A 14,349-nucleotide genomic window follows, 5' to 3' on the forward strand; every position below is an offset into this window, starting at 1 on the left:
TACAGCTGGGAAGGCAAATGACCATTATGCTATGCAGCATGTATCGAAAACACAAACCTTTTCCTTTGAGTCTCCGGTGCTTATATTCTCAACAAAAGTAAATGTAAAAGGGACATTATGCTGCATCTTCCACTCCTAGTATGCAGAGGTTGTGTTGTTTGAGATTAAAAAACTCCCACTCTATGGTGTTATACAGTCTAAGACCCACATCATTGAGGAATAACCACATGGATGACAGAAAAGATCCATATAAAGAGTTTTTGCCAGCCAGCCATAATGAACTCAGTCATAAAAAAAATAGCCTTACTTCTGAATGGCTCAATTTTGCTTTTGGCACACTAACAATACAAGAATGAGGCAATGGCTTTGGTCACCTGACATAGAATGCCAGCCAGCCAAAACAAGCACAGCTTTTTATTTTCATTTCCATTGGTATAATAAAAAAATAACTGCTAATAAAAATACAGTAAGTTCAATACGTAATCAACAACCTGAAATCGAGAGAGTAAATATGGAAATGAAGCCAACCCAAAACAGGATTTGTAGACAACTTATAACATTTTGCACTTTATTCAAACCAGCAGAGTCGCAGTAGTAGAGGCATGAAAGTGCAAAACATGCACTAACCTAACGGTTTTCCCACTTTAATATTTGTTTACATTACCCGGTATCACCTGCCTGTCTTCTTACACTGACACTATTATTGTGGTTATTAATAATAGTAGTAAATCGGGTCATCGCACAGCGTGTCATGTGATGTAAATATGACGGCACCCATAAGGGGGGCGACCCGCTTCTGTTAAATAAAACTGCTTTATCTACTAAACTGACATGGTTTCGACTGTCAATCTTGTTTAAGGCATATCATTGTAATAAAACGTGCCAAAGTGGCGGTTTATTTCTTTAAATATTAATTTTTATTCATCAGCAAAAAATAACTGTACCTTTAAGGGGGGGGGCTTCCTTGAAACTGAGCCACAGCAACTAGTACAAACTGTTTTAAAAACAATCAAACAACGTCAAAGCCACTTACATCCGAAAGGTAAACAATAATACTGTAGTGGCAGAGCAGGGAGTCATTAATCTTGACGTAAACGCCTGGAATTTACTGGTTTGGACAAGCCGAGCCAGTTTGCGACACTGGCGCCTAGTCAAATATTCATCTGCAAAGTTGCAAGTTTTCTTCTTTCTTTCTTTTTTCCACTTGGACACAGTTTCTTCTTTTAAAATGACGCTAAAGTGACTCGCTCTCGCTGTTTCTTTGGAAACCGAAACGCGAGGTGACACTGTAAGTTAACTGATCCATAAGAAGCGAGTTGAACTCACCCATACTGTCCTTCGATACGAGACCGTCTTGATCTGATGTGTACAATCTGCCGTCCTGGTAGCTGTTGTTAGCTAGCAGGCTGGATGCTAGCGGTAAAATCCTACTTGTGCGAGGAAACGTGTTGATGAAGGTGCTTGTTAGCGAGTTTATTTGCGTTACTAATCCATCCATCTTCGAAACTTGGTTTTGACGTCGGCCTGCTGTTTAAGTGTGAGGTATAATTCTTGAGAGTACTGTGCAGGAAGTTATCCCGAAGTCTCCACCTTTCTTAGATTTGCCTCCGCGATATTTCATCGGGAGGATCCCGCGAGAAGTCAGATTTCCTTGCTGGAATGCAAAAAGCTGAGGTGTGACATTTTAGTGTAAATTGGTTATTAAAGCACAAATGGCCACATCCACGCAAATATTGCAGTGATTTACCAATATAAAAATATCATATAATATATATTTATAATATAATGTTATACATATACATAGTTAAACTTTGCGAATTTGTACAGCAAACATTGTAAATTAACTGGAAATATACTTGTATATTTATTGTATATAGAAGCTTTTTCTGAAGTGTATTAAAAAATGAAAAGGCGATTTTTTTTGTTTCATCATGTCTTAAATAGGCCTATTTTAATTACAAAAAAAAAAAAAAAGATCATGTTGCATTTACATTGGGGTGGGGGTACCAGTATTCTGCAGTCACGTAACATCATGATATTTTGTCAACAGAGTATGTAGGCGGTGAAGTAGCTGTGAAATCTCGTCTTCTCTCAGTGAAGTCTCTCTGTTGGCTGATTCTTTGCATAAATTTGGCTATTAAGCTGTTACCGGTACAAGCGGAATTGCCTCAATCAAAGTCAATTTCCATTACCCTAAAGCCTATGTTACTTTTCCCTAAGTTGTTATGGCAGGTTTGAAATGATATTCCTGCGAAAGAGCCTAATGTCCATGATTACATGGACAACACACAAAGCAATTAAATTTACTGAGAAAGAATGGTAGCCTGGTACACTACGACTTACGGACTGGAAGAGTGCGTTTAGGGCATCAATTCTGAAGGGTAAACATGAGAACCTTTTATTCTGTTAGTAGCCTGCAACATAGTGGATTAATATGCAACCTAATTTTAAACAACTAAATGTATTATTGTTGATAGTGAAAAACCTATGCAGTAATAAAGGAAAAAACCATGAAAAATAATATGCAAAATGGTCATAATATCTTAAATGTATGAGAAAAGCAAGTAAACCAAAAAAGTGTAAAAGAAAAAGTTGGTGCGTGGTTACTTTTAGATTTTGACAATCTATTATTTACAACTGTTTAAAACGTTAATATTTCTATCTATATTACATGACCTACAGAAACATACATTTGCCTGTGAACTCTACCAATATATTGACACACACGGCACACCACACAATTTATCTATCTATCTACATAATAGACTATCCATCTATAGTTGGGGTCGTAAGATCCAATGGTTTCCTAGGAATGGAGTTGTGTCTGATATGCAAATGAAGTCATGATTTTCTATGTGGCTTCCGTTATATGTCTGCTAGGACATAAACAACACTGCAAACTTTATGTAGTAGTTCTGACGCACCCCAGTGTTTAGTAGATTCTATATGTGGCTTTGTTAATCTATCCCCTCATAAACACATTCAGAACTAGTAACAGCATTCCAAATCGGTGTGAAGTTTGGCAAATGGTGGCTGTACGCCTTAATAGGTCCTTAATATATTGCTTGATGTTTTCAATTATTTTGTTTGTTTACACATCTTTATACAGACCTATGTATAATGAGTGGCATTTCTTCAATATATTCCTAATGGTTGTTGTCTCTCTCTGCGGGGGCACTCCAAGCAATTGCTTAGACCTTTTAAACCATTGAAACATTCACTTTAAGTTGCCTTAGTACCAAATTGGGTAAAACTTATCAAGTCCTAATCTTTAGCCTTCGCTTAATTAAATGTCATTATTTATTGTAATAAATTATTGTCACAAAATCAAATCATTAACTAGGTTAACCCCGATATTGTAAAATTCTCAATATATGGCTTCTTTTTCAGCCAGCAGAGGGCAGGCAGAATATGAAAAAAAAAAAATACAAAACTAAGACCGGGGTGGATTGACGCTGTATTTTCTTTTACATCAATAGTGTTTTTCTCTTTACTTTCTGACTTTAAATGTCTTAGTTTGCACAAGAAATAAAATCATTCAAATAATATATAAATATGAATGTAATATAATATAATATAATAGAATATAATATAATATACTGATTTACAACGTAATATTTGTAAGGCATTTTGAGTATTGCTGTTCTACTGATGACATATTAACATAATGACTGACATATAATTATAAAATATACTTTGGTTGTTAGCTTTAGACATATTCATGATCTGAAACTCTAGAACTACAGACACATCACTTTATATCCTGTAGCAGATGCTAACAAAAATCTGGTGTCAGCACACATAATAAAAATGTAGTAAAATATTAAAGGCTTTCACTCCACAGTGCTGATGGAATGTTGTTTGTTTATAGCACTAGGTGGTTCTGTGTGACTGCACAAAGGCACAAAATAAACATATTGTTGTACATTTCTGCAGGATGCACTAATGTTCGTCATAGCAAGGCATTTTGTCCTTACCCTAACGTCTAACTCACTAACCCACTTAGAGCGAGTTCCCGGGGCAGAAACAGTTTGGCAAGTGGGAGCATTTCTCCATTTCATCCTTTTAGCTCTCAGATGCACGTGTAGGCCTTTGCCAGATGGTGTGCTCTTCATCTGCCAGTGGCCTGTCTGAGAACACACTGGGAAATGATTCTCCTGTCTTTGGGCCAGTGACACAAAAGAGCGTATGCTGTTTGCATATGTCTGAGGCCATGAGAATGGACTGTTTGGATGAGGTACTTTCTTTTCAAACCATAATGCAAATGAGAGACTGGACATGTGTAGGTATAGGCATAGGCCTACTTTCATACATTTATGTGTGTAATATTTGATTTAGATAGCCCTATAATATTTGTTATCATTCCATAGCATAAATGATACAATTAACATAAATGTATGTAAATGTAGGCCTATTATTTATCAAATATGTAATATTTTTATAAGAACCTTATATATTTATATAGTTATATTTACATATGTTTTTATATCTGTCGTTTGTATGTTTTATTACATTTGTGAGTGTGTGTGTGTGTGTGTGTGTGTGGTGTGTGGTGTGTGTGTGTGGGTGTGTGTGTGTGTGTGTGTGTGTTCTTTAAAAAAAAACTTTCTTATGCTCATCAAGGCTATATTTGATCAAAAACATAGAAAAAAATCATTTTTTTGGAAATATTATTTAAAATAACAGTTTTCTATATGAATATACTTTTAGAATATAATTTATTCCTGTGAAGCAAAGCTGAATTTTCAGCATCATATATACAGTCTTCAGTGTCACAATGATTTTATTCAGCAAGGATGGGTTCTTAAAATTATAAAATTTAAATGATAAAATTTTAAAATAAACAGATTTTTATTCAGCATGTTATATATGTTTTTACACATTTATACAGGCTTTTATATTTAACTTTATATAAGTTGTAAGGTTAAATTGAGGTCACATTGTCCAATTTTACTGTAATGATTTACACAGTGTGTGCCACAATGATAATAATTAAACTTCATTACTTTGTGTGTGCGTACAGTACACCTGTGCAACACCTTTAGTCATACTATTTGTTTAGTCTGACTCCACTTACACCACGACTCCCCCAGTATCTTCCCGGAAACCGGCTCGTATCAGGCTCCTGATACGGCGTGCGGCGCAGACAAGCAGCCAGTGACGAGTTTCGGTCGTGACGTGTGTCGCCAGTACCCGCCCATCCGCAGCCCGTCTTTGCGGCACAGGAATCGGTAACCTGGACAAACAGCAGCCAGACTTCAGTCCACAGATCCATCCATCATCGCTATGGGAATTATAGCGTTTCTTCTCCAAAACGAAGCGCTTGTCCCCTACTACTTGAAACCAGTGCACGCGGGGCACAGACTATAAAGGCGTCCAGTGGACGGAATTTGTACATTCTGAGGGAATAAGCCAGCAAAGGGACAATACCTCACAACAATTGTGGGTGTCCTGTTGATGCGGAGATGCTGATGCTCCACCTATGAAAGCAAAAAGTAACAGATTGTGGATCTGGGCATATTTAAACAAGAGTGATTCCACTGGGACAATGCCTGGGAAAAATGTCTATGAGTTGGTCGCTGATAATGGTAAGTGATACATTTATTTACGCATTATGCTTCTCTAGTCCTATCGAATAATTCTGGCTTGTTGTTGGATTTAAAGGGACAGTAGAGGTACCTGGTGTCGCTCTTGGTGTATACTACTGTAGTGAGGATGGAGCCCAAAACAAAAGATTAGCACAGGATAATAAAGCAAATTATTTTTTCCTTTAAACGATATTAATAGTTAAGGTGGCACACGTAGGCTTATGACAACAGCTTAAATGGATAAACACAATCTTAAGAGTATTATTGTAGGCTATTGTTTGTGGTACTAATTTCACATATTATCCTACATTAGTCAATATTTTAAAAATAAAAACTCTAAATAACAATTCTATCAAACGTGGAATTTTTAAAGGTTAAATTAGGGCACCACTTGACCTATTTTTAAGATGTATTAAAATGGGAAGTAAATTTTTTTTTCTTTTTGGGTAAATTATATTACATTGTTGGTGGTTGTCTATGGCTTAGTAATATTCATATGTATTAGTTTAAAGGACATTTGTTTTACTTAAAACTACTGCTTGGTAAAACCATTCATTAATGTTCCTATGTTGTTTTTGTTTTGAAGATATTAAAAACCATTTGATATTTTTTGATTTTTTCAAAGTGATTCATATGACTTAATACTATGTCTATAGTCATGGTTTGATGTCAATTGGCTTGATATTTTCTATATGTTTTCATTCTAAAGACATGTGCATTGACATAGGGTTATTGTTCATAAACCAATGTCATGTTTGACATGGCTTATAATGGGCATGTGTTGTAAAGATTTACATTACTTAATATCCTCATGAAAGTATAGAAGCCAGCTGAGTGTGTAATTTGGGTATCTCTCTTCAAACTGCGGCTCATTCATTAGTGCAGGTCTTTATCAGGGGACCTTTAAATCCCATAATGCACACAGCTTACTGCTGAATGCTCAGTTTTCAAAAATTGGATTCAGTTGTTTGATACCCATGTAGGCCAATGTGCATTGTTAGTTTCACAACACCAGAGGTTTAGCAGTTGGCTATGCGGTTTCAAATCATCCATGCACCCTCGAAAAAACTTATTATTGGCATTGACGCAAATGATGCAATGTGTTTGGCAGGGGGCCTGACATTTGCAGGAAATTCCTCACTCATCATGGGCCACCCTGCAGACTCGTTGGCTGTTGTGGATTATTTAAACGGGCATGAATGCCTCTAGACAGGGAATGTTTGTTCTTGCTTCGCAGTCTTCAGTTATTATGTATCAGAGGGTGTAACAGGTGATTGTCTGGCACATGGAGTCCTGATGATATCACATCTGGCCCTGTGTCTGTTCTTGTAAAATTGCATGCCCCTATGTTTTGTCTTGAGGGACACAAAACTCTTCTCAAATTTAACCTGAAGGTTCATAGGCCCAAATTTCACTGAGACACACCCAGGGGGTTGTTCAATGACACTATTACATTTGGTCACCCCCATGTTCAGTATTTAGTTACGTCATTGATTACTCACCAAGTATAAAAAAAATGTGATGTTATGTAATTATGTATGCACAGATTGCAAGCTCATGTATCAGTGAAAATGCCAAGTTCCATTTACTCAAAGGTTAGTCAGGAAAACCCCGCAATGAGTCATTACAAAACATCATGGCTCATAAGAGGCAGCTCAGTCAAACAATACCCTTGCAAAGTGTAAAATTTACGGTTTTAAATGTATACCGCTTAATATATATTCAGATAAATAGTTAATTGAACTTCTATCCTGTGTGTTCACTTAATCAAAAATCTGTAAAGGACCACAGAAAGGGAACAAAATGCAAGTAGGATCTTCATTAATAATCTGTTCTCTGATGAACAAGAAGATAATAATCTTTAGTCTTAATAGAGTTTAAGAACGCTTTTTTTGCTTTGTTTGTTGTTTTCTCATGGCCTTTAAGGACTAATAATATGTCTGCATAACATTTAGAATAAATATTTATGAACGTCTTTGTATATTAATTGATTTTCTATGAAAAATGGCACTTTGACAAGTCACCAGCTATAAAAGGGTTCCGTTTGAAATTGGTGCCAGAACTGCATATTTCTGAATGTTGAAGACATTACACAGACATGGATGGCAAGAATTCGAAATACCACTCTCACATAAAGAAGTCATATTTATGTAAGCTTCCGTAAAAATGTCCAAATTAGTTTCGTACAAATGCCCTTTAAACCCGACGCTGTTAGGGTGGGATGAGAAGATGGAGTTAGTTGTAACATGTCTTTAGTGTTTTGTACCACATTCGTTCCTTCTTGTGGTTTTTGAAAGCAAAAGGAGTGCGTGAAAAAGTGTTCTCTATATCTTGGGTTTGCCAGTTCTCTCCTTACCAGAACCTTTTGAAGGAAAAAAAAACCCAACTCGTGCGACAACAGTGTACTCATTCTTCACTTTAGAAGCACAACTAAGCCATACAGACATTGTACTGTAATCAGTGTGAAGTTGTCAATTCCCCCCTCGCCTGCCCTAATTCAAAACCCTCGTCTGTGTCAGTTCACTGCTGGCCCTTTCTAGAGCTACGGGCCTCTGGGGAACGCACAGCTTTGTCTAAATCGCTATTCATGCTCAGTCTGTACCCTGAAAACAATCCCCATCAGCCTCCATGAAGAGCAACATTGTGCATCCGAAGCCCAAGCGCTCTGGCATCGTTCCCACAGTTCCCAGCGATGGCAGTATTTGTTGGCTGGAGAATATTCAATGTCTGTTTGTTTTGATTCAAGCCCTCCCCGTATTAGCGAGGAAGGCATTAGTCTCCTGCAATTTTATAATAGGTCTTCTGTGCGGTCTGTTGTTGAGGAATGGTAATAAAACTACAGGGGATTCATGATCAGCAGTTGATAGAGCGTTGTGTTTAGAAACTGATGATGACAGCGAGGCCCATGTGTCCGCGCTTTCCAGCATCATATTTTTTGGTGATGAATTTTGTCCCAAGCCAAGCTTGCCTGTCGGTTTAGGTGTCCGAATTAATTAAATTGGGCTAGCTCATAAGACTATTAGGGGCCGTTAACATGCTGTTGCAGTCGGCTTGCTGGATGAGCCAGAGGCAAGAGGGGGCCGTTATGACGGGAATTTTGGCTTTCAATGGGGCAAGCTAAGCTGCAGTAACTTTAGAGCGGCTGTAATACAGGCTTCTTTGTCATTGGTGCTCTGAAGGTCACCGGCTGCGGGAGTGCTGTCAACGATTCTAAGGTTCCCTGTTGTTGGTCTATAAAGTGTTTTTTGCATGGGTGATTTGTTGAAGACTGTGGAAGCAGACTTTTATTTTGAGAGGAATTATGAGCGTTTACGCCTCTGCTTGCATAGCTGGCTCAAGAGAACATGCTTACAATCCTGCCACTGATGTTGCACTTAAAAGTTCTGAGGTCATTCGTTCCATATTATGACATCAATATGCCCTTGAGATATTGCTCATTACCTAAACGTAATGCTAGCTGTTGATATTCTCTGTTTTTTTCTCTTTTTCAATATAATAATGACATTTTTTTAAATTGCCCATTGAGCAATATTTTGTACAGCATACTGTTGTGCATTAATGAATATTTATTGTGTTACCAGTAAAATACACACATTGAAACAATTGTAATAATAATAAAAAGACAAATTTAACACAAACAAGGTTCTCACCATCCTGGACAGTGCAAGCAGTGTTTTTTCATTGCATAGAAAGTGGTGAAACTTTTTGCAGTTTTTTTTGTGGTATCTGATGAAATTCAAAAAAAGGGAGATTCTTGAAATTTGAAAATTTTCGAAATATTCCCATATCACTCATGATCTGAAAGGAACATTGTTCCAAAGAAAATACATACATTAGTTCAAATAAAACATAACTAGCAGATTTTGAAGAAAAGGTGAATGGGTCTTTACAAATGGTGCAGCCAAATGGCAGTCTCACTAATGTATTTCTTATATAGTGCCTTATTTCATTAAGAACAAGGCCAAGTGGGAGATGATGTGAGCAATTTTAAACAGTGTTTTCTGTTGTCTTATTTCAAATAAAATGGTTTGCACAAATCTTCAATTTCTCAACGATCATTCTTATAAAATGTTGGGATGAAATAGAAATTATTCCCTTCTAAACACATTATCATCTATTAATGTGTTTTTTCTTTCCTGCGAAATGACAGACCTTTCTTATGACGTATGCTGGACTTCACCAATAATTTTGTCCACATAAACCTCACTTCCACCCTGTATATTTTTTCAATAATCCATTTTTACCCAGATGCACGTCACACTATGGAAGAAATCATCTGTTGCTACTTCCATTTCATCACAACTGTAAATGACTCTTGGCTCCGTTTTCTTGAATTAGTGACTCTTCCACTGGTGATTATGAAATGTCAAACTTGTCTCGTAGTTGTTGAAAGGACATGAGTATGTAGCCATCAAACAAATGAAAAGAATTTTCTAGCACCAGTGGTTTTTTCTTTATCGTTATATTGTTGACTCTTGTTACAATACAAACTGATGGCGCAGTGGTCATTCATGCTAAATAGACTTTTATTGTGTGTTTGGATTGTTTGTATTGTCATTTGCATAACAGTTCTTCTTTTTGTTCTTTCATTGCTGTTAGCTGCCTGTTCACTGCGGTCAGTGACATCTTAGCCCACGGCTGGGGTTTAGCCCGACCACAGAGAAGCCCTTGTCTCCTGCGACTACTACCACTTCCCCATCGACCCCGCAACTGGAAACAAGCTGGTGTGGACAAGTGTCCGGGGACCTAGTGTCTCCCAATGCACAGAGCAGCGTACGGGAATGCAGCCATGCCAGATGCACCTTCACCCGGGGCGAGAACGGTGTCAGAGTGCCACCTCTGGCAGAGACGTGCAAAGCCCATTTGTCGAGAAAACTCCTGTACGTCCACCAACGAACGGTTGGGCGTGTGTCGCCAGGCAGCTTCTCCAGGGTGGAAAGTGTAGCGGTACTATTTGGCCACCGGGGTGGGGCGTTCGAAAGCGGGGTAGTAGACAGAGGATGTGCGCTGCCGGGAATTCAGAGTGGCACCTTCTCCGACGTGGCATCAGATGCTCTGAGGTTGCCGGATCTCACACAGAGTGCCCTCATCTTTGGGCTTAACGATGCTGATCAAAGCCACAGGAAAAGACTGATAGTGTGTGTGGGCCAACTCCAGCCACAGTCTGTTCTATTGTCCTACGTTGGGAGGCCTGCGTTTCCAAGGCTTCCAGCACTGATGTCAGCATATTTTTGTTAGGGAGGTGAGAGTGGACAAAGCTCAGTGAAGACGCTATTCCTCACTGATAGCTAGGAGTGTGATGACAGATAGACAGATAGATAGACAAGATGAGATCATAGACAGGACAGACAGACAGATAGACAGATAGATAGATTTCTTTACTTGGTAGTGTAGATTTTTGGTTGTTGTACAAGTGATTCATCCACTGGTTATGTTATAACAGTCCCCTTTTCAACTGGATTGCTCAACCCCTTCATCACCTTCCCTATTGCGTGTGTTAACTAAAGCAGTGTTGTATGTGATGTTTTTGTGTATGTTCTTTAGAGAACTTTTTTTTTTTTTTAAGCCTGTACGGATGTAGCTGTTTATGAGCTATAGCTTTTAAAATTAACTTAGTGCCTGCTAGGCAAGTTTTTTCTAGCTTACTGCCTAAATAATAATAATTATAATTATGTTATTATTAATAATAATAATAAAAATTTAATATAAAATCATGAATTATAACACCTTTTAATTCCCAAATTACACTACCTATCAAGATTTTTAAGATTGGTAAGATTTTTAAAAGTTTTTCAGAGAAAACTCTTGTGATCACAAAAACTGCATAAAGGGATTTTGATCAAAAATACAATAATAAAGAACGTTTTTTTTAAACTATTTTAATATATTTTTTTTTATTTTAATATAATTTATTTTTAAACTTTTTTAAACTCCAGTTTTCATTTAACATACCTTCAGAAATCATTCTACAATGTGATTTGTGTTTTTTCATTTTTTTGTGGAAACTGTGATACATTTTTTCAGAAGCATTTGATGAATAGAGTTCAAAAGAACCTCATTTTTTGAAATAGAAGTAACCTTTGTAACATTTATAAATTTTTTAAATTTGTCATTTTTTGATTAATTTAACAAATTCGCTAAAAAAAAGTGTTAATTTCCTAAAAAAAAAAAAAAAAAAATGATCCAAACTCTGAATATTTATTATGAAAAAATGTGCAAAAAAAAGAAAAAATTTTTTTTACGTGTTCCCAAAAGCGTCATAGTATTGCCAGTAGTTTTACCCTTATCTTTTTTTAGAAAAAACTATTTCTGTTCAGTTTGCTTGATTTATTTTTTGGGTCAAATCGGAGTTAAGATGAGAAATTTTGTGGATTATGTTGGCTGAGAGCACAGCCCATTTTGCATCTACGCTCCAGTTGATGTGGATAAAGTTAGATATTCCTTCTTTTTTGTTGTCTGGTTAAGCTCATTTTAGGAGTTTTATTCTCCTCTCTGTCCGTTTTGTCTCCCAATTATATGGTTACTGCAACAGCAAATACTGCAGTTTACCAGCTACAGAGATTCAGTATGTGACGGGCCAGTCCTCAGTAGCACAGACACGGCCCTCGACGCTGAAGAAGACATTCCCACAACTAAGCTTCCTCCAAGGCTAGTGATGAGGATGGCAGACTTTTAATTGCTGCAACTAAGGACCTCCTAAATGCAAAACAAGTTTCCTTATCACAAGACCCCTGCCTCCCAGTCAAAGGCCATGGAGACTCTGTCTGAGGGCAAGGTCCAAGGTTTGGGCTACCGGCCATCCGCAGGGGTGCCCCCGGGGCCCTAGCCGCACAAGCACTTTGACATCAATGAGCCCCGCCTTTGGATGATAGTTTGTGACTTTGCTGGTGCTGGTAGTGTTTGTGGTGTGCAGATAAAGGAGTTCGCGAGTGCTAAAAGAAGGGTCCCAGAAGGACCAAGCAGCATCATGGAGGGAAAGCCATCCAAAAAGAACCCCAGTCTCCAGCGCAGACCAAGGAGAGGGTGGATCTACTCTCAAATGGACAGGGGTGATTTATTTTTTTGTTTTTATAGATTATTTTCAATTTTTTGTGTTTGTTTCCAAAACTTTGTGATGGGAAAAAATTTGAGATGGGGGGAAAAGGCTTTTATTTCTTTGTTCATGTGAGCAAACTCAGAGTTTCAGGGGAAAAACAATAGTTTCTTAGGAGAACCTATAGCCATTTAAAAAATTAATTGTTCTCCCATCTTTAATTTAAATTCTGTCACCCTTTTTTCTCTTAAATGTCTTTTTTCAATTTTTCGTCAAAATGTTTATTAAATGGTAAATCAAATTTACCTGATTAAGTTGCCAGTCCCAAACAATAAAAAATCACCTTAAACTCAAATCAAAAAAAAAAAAAAATTATATTGAAAAAAAGTACGTTTTCAGAAGTGTAAAAAGGGGTTTGTAGAGAAGAATTGGACAAAGTGTGAAAGCATTTAAGGAAAATTTTAAATTTTAAAAACTTTACATTAAAGTTCATTAAAGTGATTTGAAAAATACATTCTCTTACCCCAGCGTACCCTTTAAGTAAAATTTGTGGTTGATTTTCCAAAAAATTTAAAAAACACTCTGGGGGTTTTCAAATTTTTGTTTGAGAATCCGACCAGCGCACAGCAAAAACCCAAAAAACCCAAATGGTGTGTTTTTTTAGGCGGGGGCTCCCGTTGGCGACCAGTGGCAGGCAGAAAGAGGCCTCAAGTACGGAAACTGTGCGGGACTTTCAGTTCATCTAAAATAGATTGATGAATCTTTTATGAAAAGTGTTAAGGAATATGCTTTGGGGGGGTGCACAGACACGGACTTGCAAATAAAATTATAAGCACTAGATAGAGCACTGGGGATCGTCTCACACCAGCGCGTATCGTATTGGAATCAAGAGTAACAACCAAAACAGGGGAAATCCCTCTCTCGGGGTTCTGTAAAGTAGGGATCTTTAAAAAACCCTGATCCCCTTTGTTTCCATTCTGCCCCTTTGGGAGCATTGTTTGTCTCTGGTGTTTCCCCTTTCTCTTTTATTAATTATTCACACTTGGTTGTTAATAGCCACAGAGGCTGTTTAGGTTAGTTGGGACTGTGGAGTGGGCACCGGCTATCTCGCCATCAGGTATGCACCTGTGTGTATGCTCGAGCAGTTGGAACCAGATTTTCTAGTTCTTTTGGTTTGAGAGAACCGAGGAGTGTATCGGTGGACCATGGTCGGTGGGGGGGGGGGAGATGAGTGGTGTGGCTGACTAATGTGTCCATGAGCGGTTCCTGAAATCGGGTGCTGCGCAACACTAACTGTAAGGTTTTAGTTGAATGACTCAATCCTACAACAATTTGGATATGATGCAACTGACATTAAATCATGGAATAGGATAAATGAGTAATCAAATGAGTAAAAAATTGCTCCAGATCTCCATTGGAAACATGGAATGTCAGATCATTTAGACTTTCGGCTGGGCTATTTTGACTTTAGTTCTATTGGGGAAACCCCCAACCACCCATAAGGGTGTGGACACATCAGCAAAATTTAAAGTAGGCAAAAATCATCTATTGCCCAATAGTCTGAAGTGACGTTTTGAATCTGGTTAAAACAGGGGTCACTTTCAAACCAACCCAGTTTTCTGTTGATCATCCCCAGAGAATTTGCATGACCAACTAAACCCCGATTAGCCAAGAAATCTGTGTGGGAAGACCTTTTTTTTCCCAAAGTTTCACCCTCCATTGGATTTA

The 14,349-nt window shown here is 37.7% G+C and overlaps 1 pseudogene; it reads left to right on the forward strand.

Moving 5' to 3' along the window:
• LOC122143807 overlaps window positions 1-12,641 on the forward strand; it is a 22,356-nt pseudogene extending 9,715 nt beyond the window's left edge.
• Window positions 12,642-14,349: the final 1,708 nt, after the last annotated feature.

The sequence above is a fragment of the Cyprinus carpio genome, unplaced genomic scaffold, assembly GCF_018340385.1.
Source record: "Cyprinus carpio isolate SPL01 unplaced genomic scaffold, ASM1834038v1 S000006507, whole genome shotgun sequence".
Lineage (NCBI taxonomy): Eukaryota > Metazoa > Chordata > Actinopteri > Cypriniformes > Cyprinidae > Cyprinus > Cyprinus carpio.